At 30.2% G+C, this 10,370-nt stretch overlaps 1 long non-coding RNA gene across 3 annotated transcripts; it reads left to right on the plus strand.

Moving 5' to 3' along the window:
- Nucleotides 1-6,513: 6,513 nt before the first annotated feature.
- Nucleotides 6,514-9,398, plus strand: LOC141449252 (uncharacterized). 3 transcript variants are annotated; one of them, XR_012455416.1, is made up of 4 exons: nucleotides 6,514-6,836; nucleotides 8,879-8,981; nucleotides 9,073-9,168; nucleotides 9,267-9,398. It is a non-coding gene; the product is annotated as an uncharacterized lncRNA (long non-coding RNA). The 3 variants fall into 3 exon arrangements; XR_012455415.1 differs by lacking the exon at nucleotides 6,514-6,836 and adding an exon at nucleotides 6,850-8,495; XR_012455414.1 differs by lacking the exon at nucleotides 6,514-6,836 and having other exon boundaries at nucleotides 6,850-8,981.
- The last annotated feature ends 972 nt before the right edge of the window (nucleotides 9,399-10,370 follow it).

Raw genomic sequence — 10,370 nt, forward strand, 5'->3', positions numbered from 1 at the left:
TTTACAGTTTATTATAGAATTTCGTCTTTTAAAGTTTTCTATTTTAATTAGATTTATATAAATACAATAATTTCTTTCTTAAATCGTTCCAATTCATTTAAAAATTCAAAATCGAAAGAAAATGTAAAAATAAAACGTAGAAGTTTAGTAAAAAATGTTGGTTTTGTCTAGAAAGACAAACCCTGTGGTTACTTTAAACAAATAAAATAGAATAAAAAAATAAAGGGTCTACCAAATATTATAGGTAAACCAGAATTATAATAAATGCAAATTTTGTAAAAAATGTATTTGCTTCCATCATGCATACTGAGTATGCCAAGAATATACACAAAAGTAGATGGTCGTGAAGAAAGAGTGGTGAGGTTGATCACTAATATTTGTATCCATATTAAGTACAATATATATTACAAATTTTTGAATTTTATTTACTGTATTATATTTGTTTTGGCGTTGAAATAATATTTAATATATTTAGTTAATTATAAAGTTATTTACCTTAAAGGAATTCTTATTGTTTTGAACATCAATCTTCAAATGTATAAATTCAGCACTCGCTGCTCTTTTCCATTATTGGTAGGTTAAGCAGGATGTAAATGTGCTCGAGAAATAGATTGTCCTGTTACACTATTTGGAGTAAATCTAGAAGTTCAAAGAACGCCTGGGATGTTAACATGAAAAACTATGAATTAAGATAATTTCTAAGCAAATGTTAAAGTCAAAGGAACCTAGTTTTTCAAGTCTGCGTTATTTCCGCATTACTCGAAAACTTAAGCAGACCAAAAAAAAAAAAACACTATTTCTCCAATCGTATTTAAACGCGAGGAATCCTAGAAAATATACTATGCTGTCGATCAAATGACAGTATGATCCAGCAAACTCTGGTCCTCTTTACTTTTAATTTTTATTTTCCATCTTACACCTCACTTCTTTCATCCGACCTTTCTATGATGGCACACCAAAATCAACCTTGCTAGATCAACATGATTGTAAACATAAAAGATTTTATTCCTTTTAGTGTCCTTGGATATTCTTTTGCTCCGGTTGGTTTCAGGATTTGATCCATTTCTGGAGATTAGTAAAGCACGTCATGTGTTTAACAATGATTAATATTTATGCAGATAATAAAATTTTTAAAAAATCAATATTTTATATGGAACTAATATCTCAATACACCCTATCATTACAACGAGGAAGTAACTAATCTAATCCTGGTTGAACTTTAAATAATGCTTGACATGTTCTCTTTAGTAAATATTTACATTAGGCGTGTTCACTTGGTTATCCGGGTAACTCGAATCCGGTTAAATAGTGCTATGTCAAGGTTTTAAACTTTTGCAACAATAAAACAAATGATTGCTGTTAATGGTCACAATTAGTTTATATTTTAATATTATAACCGTAGCATGTACAGCGTTAGTTTTATGTTTTCAATTTGTGCAGAAATATTTAATTTTTTATTTGATTCATATTTTTGCGGGCATAAAAATACAAGAGAAAATATATTTTACTAATTCAGCTTAGCCCACTGCACTGCAAGTAAATATACTCATGTTGCATTACCTCTTATTCGACCCTTTCTGACGTTTGCCTCAAAATGACAAACCATCCAAAAATGACAAGTTCTCCTGTCCTTATTTTTGTATTGAAATGATTTTGAATTACCATGGACAATAAAATATTGAGTATGGAACGAAGCAATTTATGTCAAGATGTTGACTTAGTAGGTTCATTAGACTAGGCCAACTCTGTATGGCAGGACTAGCGACAAAGATTATTCCTGAAGCAGTATCACACAAAGTACTAAATGAAAAGATGAACAGTAGGTCTAAAGAGTAGACCCCTGTTGATATGGAAGATGATGTTGTCTATGAAAGCACAAGTCCTTCTTGGAAGATAACAGAAATGGATATACACCTTTGTAGAGGAGATCCCGACTTGCGCTATTTTGATATCGATGAAAAATTGAAAAATTTGCTCTTCGTTTTTTGTTTTTTTTTTCAACTTTTCTGAAAATCCAGTTTCGAAGTTTTCTTTACAATGGTTACTGACATTCTTGAAGACTTAATTGTTTTTCACATTAAATTTATATTATTGCTGAATATTCCATGGCAGATAGAAACAGAAGACGTATGGTAAGGAAAAAGAAAAGGTAAGTGTCCCTCCAACTCCAATTTTCATTATAATTTATATGGATTAAACACTTTGCTTCCCTTGACCCACTTCCTTTGCAATTACTTCTTTTCTCTTAAAGTTCCCATTGGTGAATACAAAATTAGAAAAGTGTATAAATATCGAGAAAATTAAAAATACTAAACTTGATACTACAATTAAGAATGAATGTTATGTCTGTTCTAAAAGATGACATATTTCTCATTAAAATTTCATTTAACTATTTTATTCTTCTTTTTTGAACAGACCAATTAACTATTCTTGTATTTATTGGCATTAAAAAATTCTTTATTTATAAACATCGTCTCTCTGTTTTAATTATTCTATTTTTTCGCAGGTAATTTAATTTGAACTTTTCGAAGACATGGTGCCTCGAAGCATTCATCTAAATTTAGAAAAATCTAATTCTTCTTTTTTTCAACAATATTTTCAAATCGATAGAAAATATATTAATTTAAATGTATTTTAACTTTTAAATAAGAAAAACAATTAAGCTAAAAAATATAAAAATTCAATACATTATTTTTAAATAGAAATAATTTTTTTGTTAAGAATATTTTCAATAATTATCTTAATCTAAATTTTATCTTATTTTATTTTATATGTTAATTTTTTGTTGTCATAGAGTCTGCCTTGCACATGAGCAGGAAAAACTAATACCATTAAAACATATTGAAACCAATATATCCTGGAAAAAAAAAATGAGAAGTAAAATGTTCATTTTTTCACCGAGTTTATATTATCTAATAGATTTACAAATCTGTGAGAATTAGAGATCACCTAACAAGTACAAGTTTGAAAAAAAAAATGTTGAATATTATCACCTTAGTTTTACATGTTTGTCTAGCCAAAATTTATACTTTTTACCATTTATGTACCATGCTGGAAATGTTTTGGATACCTGTAGAATCTGGGCAATTACCGATATTTTATTTATACGCAAAGTTAAAGTTAACATAAAGGTTATTTTAAAGGCAGCTCAGTTAGAATATTAGGTAATGTAGATTATATCTAGATTCTAAAGCATAGTTTATTACTTCTGCATGCGATAGTAGACATTCAATTATTCCTAAAGATTTTTTTCAAAATTATCCTGCATTAGAAGCTTTATTAATTTCTTAAATCTAACCACTTTAGGGACAAGGCAATAGTTGAGCAAAGTTGTGTAACGCCACAGATGAAGACCGACACCTTGACAATGATGAAGTGTTTAATAATAGAATAAGTTGTAAAATAACAGTTTTTTTTTAAAAAACATTACGAGGGTCGTTTGAAAAGTCCGTGCAAAGTCCGAGAGATAGCACCAATGGCGCGTATCGAGGTTATGTTTAGTTAGTAGCATCTCTTGGAAGAACACACACTAAGTTTCAGCCAGATCGGTCTATTACTTTGTGTTTGGCATTCGTTTGAATCGAGGAAGTCGAGTGATTTTCAAAAAATGCACGAAAAAGAATTTCGTGTGTTGATTAAACACTACTTTATGAAAGGCAAAACGCCTCAGGAGACTAAGGAGAAGCTTGATAAACATTATGGTGACTCTGCACCTTCGATTAGAACAGTTTATAAGTGGTTTCAAAATTTTCGGAGTGGCCATATGGGCACAAGTGACGCTGAACGTTCTGGACGCCCTGTTGAGGTTACTACTCCAGAAATCATTGATAAAATCCATGATATGGTGATGGATGACAGAAGAGTGAAGGTGCGTGAGATTGCTAGTGCTGTGGGCATCTGGAATGAACGGGTACATAATATTTTGCATCAACATTTGGACATGACAAAGCTATCCGCAAGATGGGTGCCGCGATTGCTCACGCTTGACCAAAAACGAAATCGTGTGAAGTGTTGCAAGGACTAGACTAGAGCAGCGTTGGACGAAGTGTATAAGCCTAAAAGGAGACTATGTTGAAAAATAAAAAAGGTTTACCCCAAAAAATTAAGTAGTTTTTATTTTTGCACGGATTTTTCAAACGACCCTCGTATAAACAACTGAATGAACGTCCGTACATCTGCCGATAACTGTTTAGTTTCCTTTTTCTAAAAATTTTGAAATTCCAAAGGTTGTAGTTTTGTATCACTCCCTTTATAAGATGGAGTATTCACTGAAACATATAAAGGATTCTTACAAAGAACAGGCAGCGTCTTGCTGTCTTATATGCATGCATATTCTTCATTAAGACTTAAAATTCATTGGTAATGAGGAAAAATTAGTTTATTTGCACATTTTAATGTAAAAATAAGTCAAATTTAATGCCAAAGGCACATTCCTTCCCAAACTGTCATTTCTTTCAAGTTTAACAAGTGTCGCCCTAGAAACTTTCACTATTTTATTTAGTTTAGATGATTGAGGGCACCAGATATTAATCAATATCCGGTAGTTTTATGAACAAGTCTTCCTCTAACGATATCAAGGAGGTGTTTAATTTTTTTTTTTAAAGTTATACATATATATAAAAAAGATTACCTTTAAAAGTTATAATCAAGACAAATAAAATGCAGGAAAAATTAAAATAGTTCACGGACAGATTCTATCACGATATATTGAAGTATACACAAATTTGTGGTAGTTTATGTCATTATTCTAGGCTTTACCGAACTTATAACTTATAACACAATTTTTATTTTGATCAACATTATGGGTAAAATGATCAACATTATCAATAGCATAATGCTAGACATTTCTTATTAATATTTTTATTACTTTTTATTTTAGTATCTGACCGCAAGACAATTTTAAGTCGTGCCTGCGAGAAGTGTCACGGCCGTTTCACTGACTCAACGCCGTTTCGTTCCATTAATTTTATAGCACACTACATGCAGCCGTTTATTGCAAAAGATTTTTTTTTTTAAACTGCAAGGGCCAAGGTTAACGCATTCGTATTCTATATAACAGATCATTTTCGTCACAGATAAACTATGATAATATGTGCTCAGAATACTGAAATAATGTTTTGTCTGATTGCCAGTTACTCTCTCTATCTCCATTTCTGTTCCTTTTAATTTTGAAAGAACCGCTTCAAATACGTCGAGTTTGGATTGTCTCCAAACGGAGAAACTGGAATATACTATGACCTGGGATAACAATCTTCTCATTGAAGTACTTAGTGCTTGGTGTAAAAATTAATTTTCCACCACATAGCAGAAGTTTTCATAATTTCTGTATTTTCACTTCCCTCTTGTTTTTTAAATATTTTTCTACAGGCGCATCGACATTTGCGCTGTTCCTATTTATAATAAAATCGTTCAAATAACAATATTATTCGGATCTAAGACTGTAATTGCGATTATTGACAATTGCATAGGTCAGCGTTTCCCTACTTTTTTTTGGCTCACGTACCACTTGCTAAATTGTACCACTTCGTAAAAATTATTGTATTTCGTGAAATTTGTTATTCCGAGAGTCTTATTTCATTATTATTATCTTTATTTGTATAGAGATACAATGTATCTGTTACAAAGGAGTTCCAAGTTCATGTTCACTTTATTAAACTTTGTAAAGTGTAAGATCTTAGTTTTAAAAAAAATTTAATGTTGCTTGGATAGAGCTTACTCATTACAATCCAGTCTCTTTAAGTAGATCTTTAAACAGTTATCATTTAAGTTCTGTCACATGACAACTCTATTAAATTTTCTTTATCTTTTATTGATAATGATGTAGCTTTTCCTAAATTTTCTTTATAGAAGGTGGTTTGAAATCCAATTATCATTTGTGTTTTCAGGTTTTGGGAAAATACTCCATGAAAGACAATTTTAATCCCGCTGAATGTGCTATTATATTTTCTCGTATATCTTGAGACAGACTAACCTTATTACTGTACATATTAACAACTTTACTTCAATGACCAGAGCACTATCGATAGAGTCATAAAGTACCTGCAAGATATTCACATATATAATTATATCTAGATGTACCTGAAATTACTAAATTGTAAATAATATTAAATAGTTGATAATCTTTAGTGATATTGTTAGTGATAATACTGTGATAATATTATATTACTGTGATAACTACTGTGATAATACTGAATCTGTTAATCATATTTTTAAGGACATTGTTATAAGTTGTTGTTAGTATTTGGTTGTTTAGTTTGTTATTTAGTTGTTTAGAGTTAGTAGTAAGTTTAGTCAAAAGGAACAAGGGCAGAGGGCATAATAACCCATTGGTTCATTGCCCCCCCCAAAAAAAAAAACTTTACTGTATAATATTATTAATAAGAAAAAAAATTTTCTTTATCTTTTATTGATAATGATGTAGCTTTTCCTAAATTTTCTTTATAGAAGAGCTTTGTAATCCAAGTATCATTTGTGTTTTCGAATTTTGGAAAATACTCCATGAAAGACAATTTTATTCCTGCTAAATGTGCTATTATATTTTCTCGTATATCTTGAGACAGACTAACCTTATTACTGTACATATTAACAACTTTACTGCATAATATTATTAATAGGAAAAAACGTTGATATTTTTATGATTTAATTTTTTTTTTAAATATTTTATGTCCGCCATTATTGATTATTTTTCGCGTACCACCAACAAGCTACTCGTGTACCACCAGTGGTACGCGTACCACAGTTTGGGAAACGCTGAATTTTTAGATGCCGGCTGATATCGCTAAGGCTTGAAGAAGGTGGCTTAGCAGTGTTTGGTTGCATAGTAAGAAAAAAAAAAGGTATAATTTTGTGATTATTTAAAAAATTATTTTTTTTTGATAAAAGTAAACGCCCTAACGACTGTCTCGTGTCCTACAGGTTAAAATAAAAGATATTTTACTGCATTTGTCACAATTTCAACTTACAAATTTGTATTTTTTAAATCCACCATAAAAGTATATTAATTTTCACACAAATTAATATATTATAAGAAAAAAAAAAGGTATAATTTTGTGATTATTTAAAAAAATTTTTTTTTTTTATAAAAGTAAACGCCCTAACGACTGTCTCGTGTCCTACAGGTTAAAATAAAAGATATTTTACTGCATTTGTCACAATTTCAACTTACAAATTTGTATTTTTTAAATCCACCATAAAAGTATATTAATTTTCACACAAATTAATATATTAAACACAAATATATTAATTTTCGTACTTCTGCAAGTAGAGGATTGCAGTCGCTAGTTTCTATTACATAAAATATTGAAGGTCATTTCGTATTTTGGCCTTAAAATATCTCATATAGAAATATCAAAATATTTAAAGAATTCCTTAATGTCAGATTAAATGGAAGACAAGTGTAAACAGAGGGTAGGAAACCGGTCTTGAATGTATAGTCACAGGCAGTGTAACGTTAACAATGAAATCTGGTAAGGTTACTGCGTATTATTCAGCAATCCAAATAACGGACCACTTTTCTGAATATGGCAAATGTCCAATGTTTTATTTATACCCCTCCTAACAGGAAACAAAAAAACTGTATTTGATAGAATCAGTTTACAAGTTTTCCTAATATCTTTATTTCAAAGCAAGCTACTGGCGTCAATACTTGAACACTTGATCTTACTATAAGCTCATATTTTCATCAAATCCTACCGTTTTATGCGCGTACTTAAACAATTTAAAGTTCATAAATAAATCACCCATTATCCTGAAAAGACAATTTAAAAAATAAAGCAACCATTTCACCAGAATGCGCGGTTGTACTTAGGAAATCAATATTGTATACGACTTAATTTTTGCACATAATTCCATAAAAATGAAAAATCCACTGAGACTCAGGCGAAGTGGACAATTATTAATTTTTAAAATACCACTTGCGAAATAGCCATTCTCTGTTTCAATTAAAGTTAATTGCTGTTGAGAATTTTTTTTATGTCTACTTTATTGTTACTCTTATAAATTATTAATATTACATATTTCCTTTCTTTGATTACCTTTATTTAATTAACTTGTACAATATATTTTTATTTTCTGGTTTTATATATATTATGCAATATTTTATCACCGTAGACCTCCGCCATTCGAATTTTCCATGTCCTAAATTATTTCTTCTTTCTTTTACTTGTGTTTGTATTTTACTTAAAATGAAGTAAATTTATTATTATTAATGAAAACCTGCCAAAGCGCTATTCTATTTGGTAACTTACACCTTCACGAAGATTTTAAAGCGGAAAATTGACAAAAGTTCCATTTTGAAAAATAATTAAATTAGTTTAGAATTTAAAATAATTTTTACTGTAATCTTACTTACTTTCTCTTCCTAAAACAAGAGAAGAAAAGTGATCCTTCAAAAATGGTCGGTGGAAATGAAAGATGGAGGAGAAACTTCTGAGTTCAAGAGACTGTTAATTTGATGCAACCACTTACATGACGTCACATTTCTGCATTCTTTGCAAGTATGTGGTTGCTTTGTAAGCTGTTGAATATTAATGTATATTAAAAGATTTATTAGGCTTGCCTGAATGATTTAAAAAGTTTGCCTGACACAATTTATGGGAGAATAATAGTTGTATTTCTACAGAAAGTCCTTAAATAACGCTGACGTCAATGGTGGGTAACATAAAAAATAAATTAGGGTAACAGTTACAAAAACTAAAATAAAATCTAGTAATTCTTGCCAAATCAACTTGCTATATAATTGACTCGCTCGAAATAATTTAAATTATTTATTTACTAACAAATTCTCATTAAATTAATTGTTATTTTATTAATGTAAACTTAAGAGTTACCCAGATCTTTAATGATTAATTGTTGGAATTTAAAATACATTCTACCGCAGCTCATTATTATGGATTTAGCTAGGAAGATTAAGCACGTAGGATATGTGGAATTCACCAAGCATACTTCTTGTAGCGTCACTGCAGTACAGAAGGCATGTACAAGTATGTCTAAAATTGTTCACGTTTATCTCCGAGACAAATCCTAGTGACCCGAATTTACACTCACTGATACTTACTCTTGTAAATTTTACAGCGCTGGGTGGTAAGACATTCTTTAAAATGAACTCTGGGGCAAAACCCTAGGAAGCGTACAACCTATTTTAGGCTGCATTGCATTGACTCTTAACAGGTAGTTTTAAAATAACATTTTGAAGTATTAATCATTTTCTGTTTCTTGCAACTTATTAATTTTCTTTTTCTCTTTCTATTTTTCTTCTACAATTAAAGGAACGAACAACGAATGGCATTGTAGCTCGAAGTAATTTTCATTGTACTGCCAACCTTCGGTTTCTTTCGTTGAAAACACCACTTGTACTTCACGTAATGAGCTGGTAAGACTAACGCTATGAGAAATAATCCACCATCATTCTGTCTGATTATCTCCCATCCATGGTGGTCTTCTGAACCAAGAGGATGTGGAGTATAATGTCATCCGAGTCTTGCATTGCAGATAAATAACAATGATACTTAATGGATTTGAAATACTGATTATAAAGACATCCACTCTGCCCATCATATTTGACACGCTCTGGCTGCCATCTAAATCAGATCTAAAAAAATTTGTGATAGAAAAAGTTTTTATGCCAAATGTAGAGGTTACGAACAACCGCTTGCTAAGTTTATTATTTTGCACATCTTCATCTTGCAACTTTAGCGTTGAAATGCATACATAGAAAAACATTTGAAAAAGTATTTTGAACTAAAAGGACAACTTCCTTGGAAACTAAATGCATTTTTGAACTAAAGAAACAATCTTTCACAAACCCTCGCGAAAATTGGAGCATTGGAAACTTGTACAGTAATTTCTGGGCGATCTTTGTTTTTGGGGCAAAATGATTGCCATGTAGACATACAAAAATTCCTGTTTTATTTGTACACTGAAAATAACAATACTCAAACCAAATTTTAATTCTGTGATGAGCTTAAATGTTTACAGGAAAATGTAAGGCAAAATATTTCTTGGGCTCCCTTAACTAGCCAAATAAAACAGGTGGTGGCAGATATTATAATTAATTACACCACATTCAAATAACTATGATAATTAGCAGTTCCAATGGGCGTGATTAGTTATTAATAGATTTATAACTAACCTTGAACTTTATTGGCAAGACTGTACTATTGCACCATTACTAATGACAATATTAACGCAGCACGATGTATAATCCATTAGAACAAGTCTTAAAATCTGGAACGAGTATCAAGAATTACCAACATAACTAGGATTAATTTATTACTTTCAAATTGGAATGGATTTTATTTTTCCAGTATTTCGACTATTTCAATCACTAAGAATTAAAATTTAAGAATATACTTAAAAATTTTATTTAGTTT

This window comes from Rhodnius prolixus, unplaced genomic scaffold (genome assembly GCF_049639745.1).
Source record: "Rhodnius prolixus isolate KJV_2025 unplaced genomic scaffold, Rpr scaffold_2, whole genome shotgun sequence".
NCBI classification, from domain to species: domain Eukaryota; kingdom Metazoa; phylum Arthropoda; class Insecta; order Hemiptera; family Reduviidae; genus Rhodnius; species Rhodnius prolixus.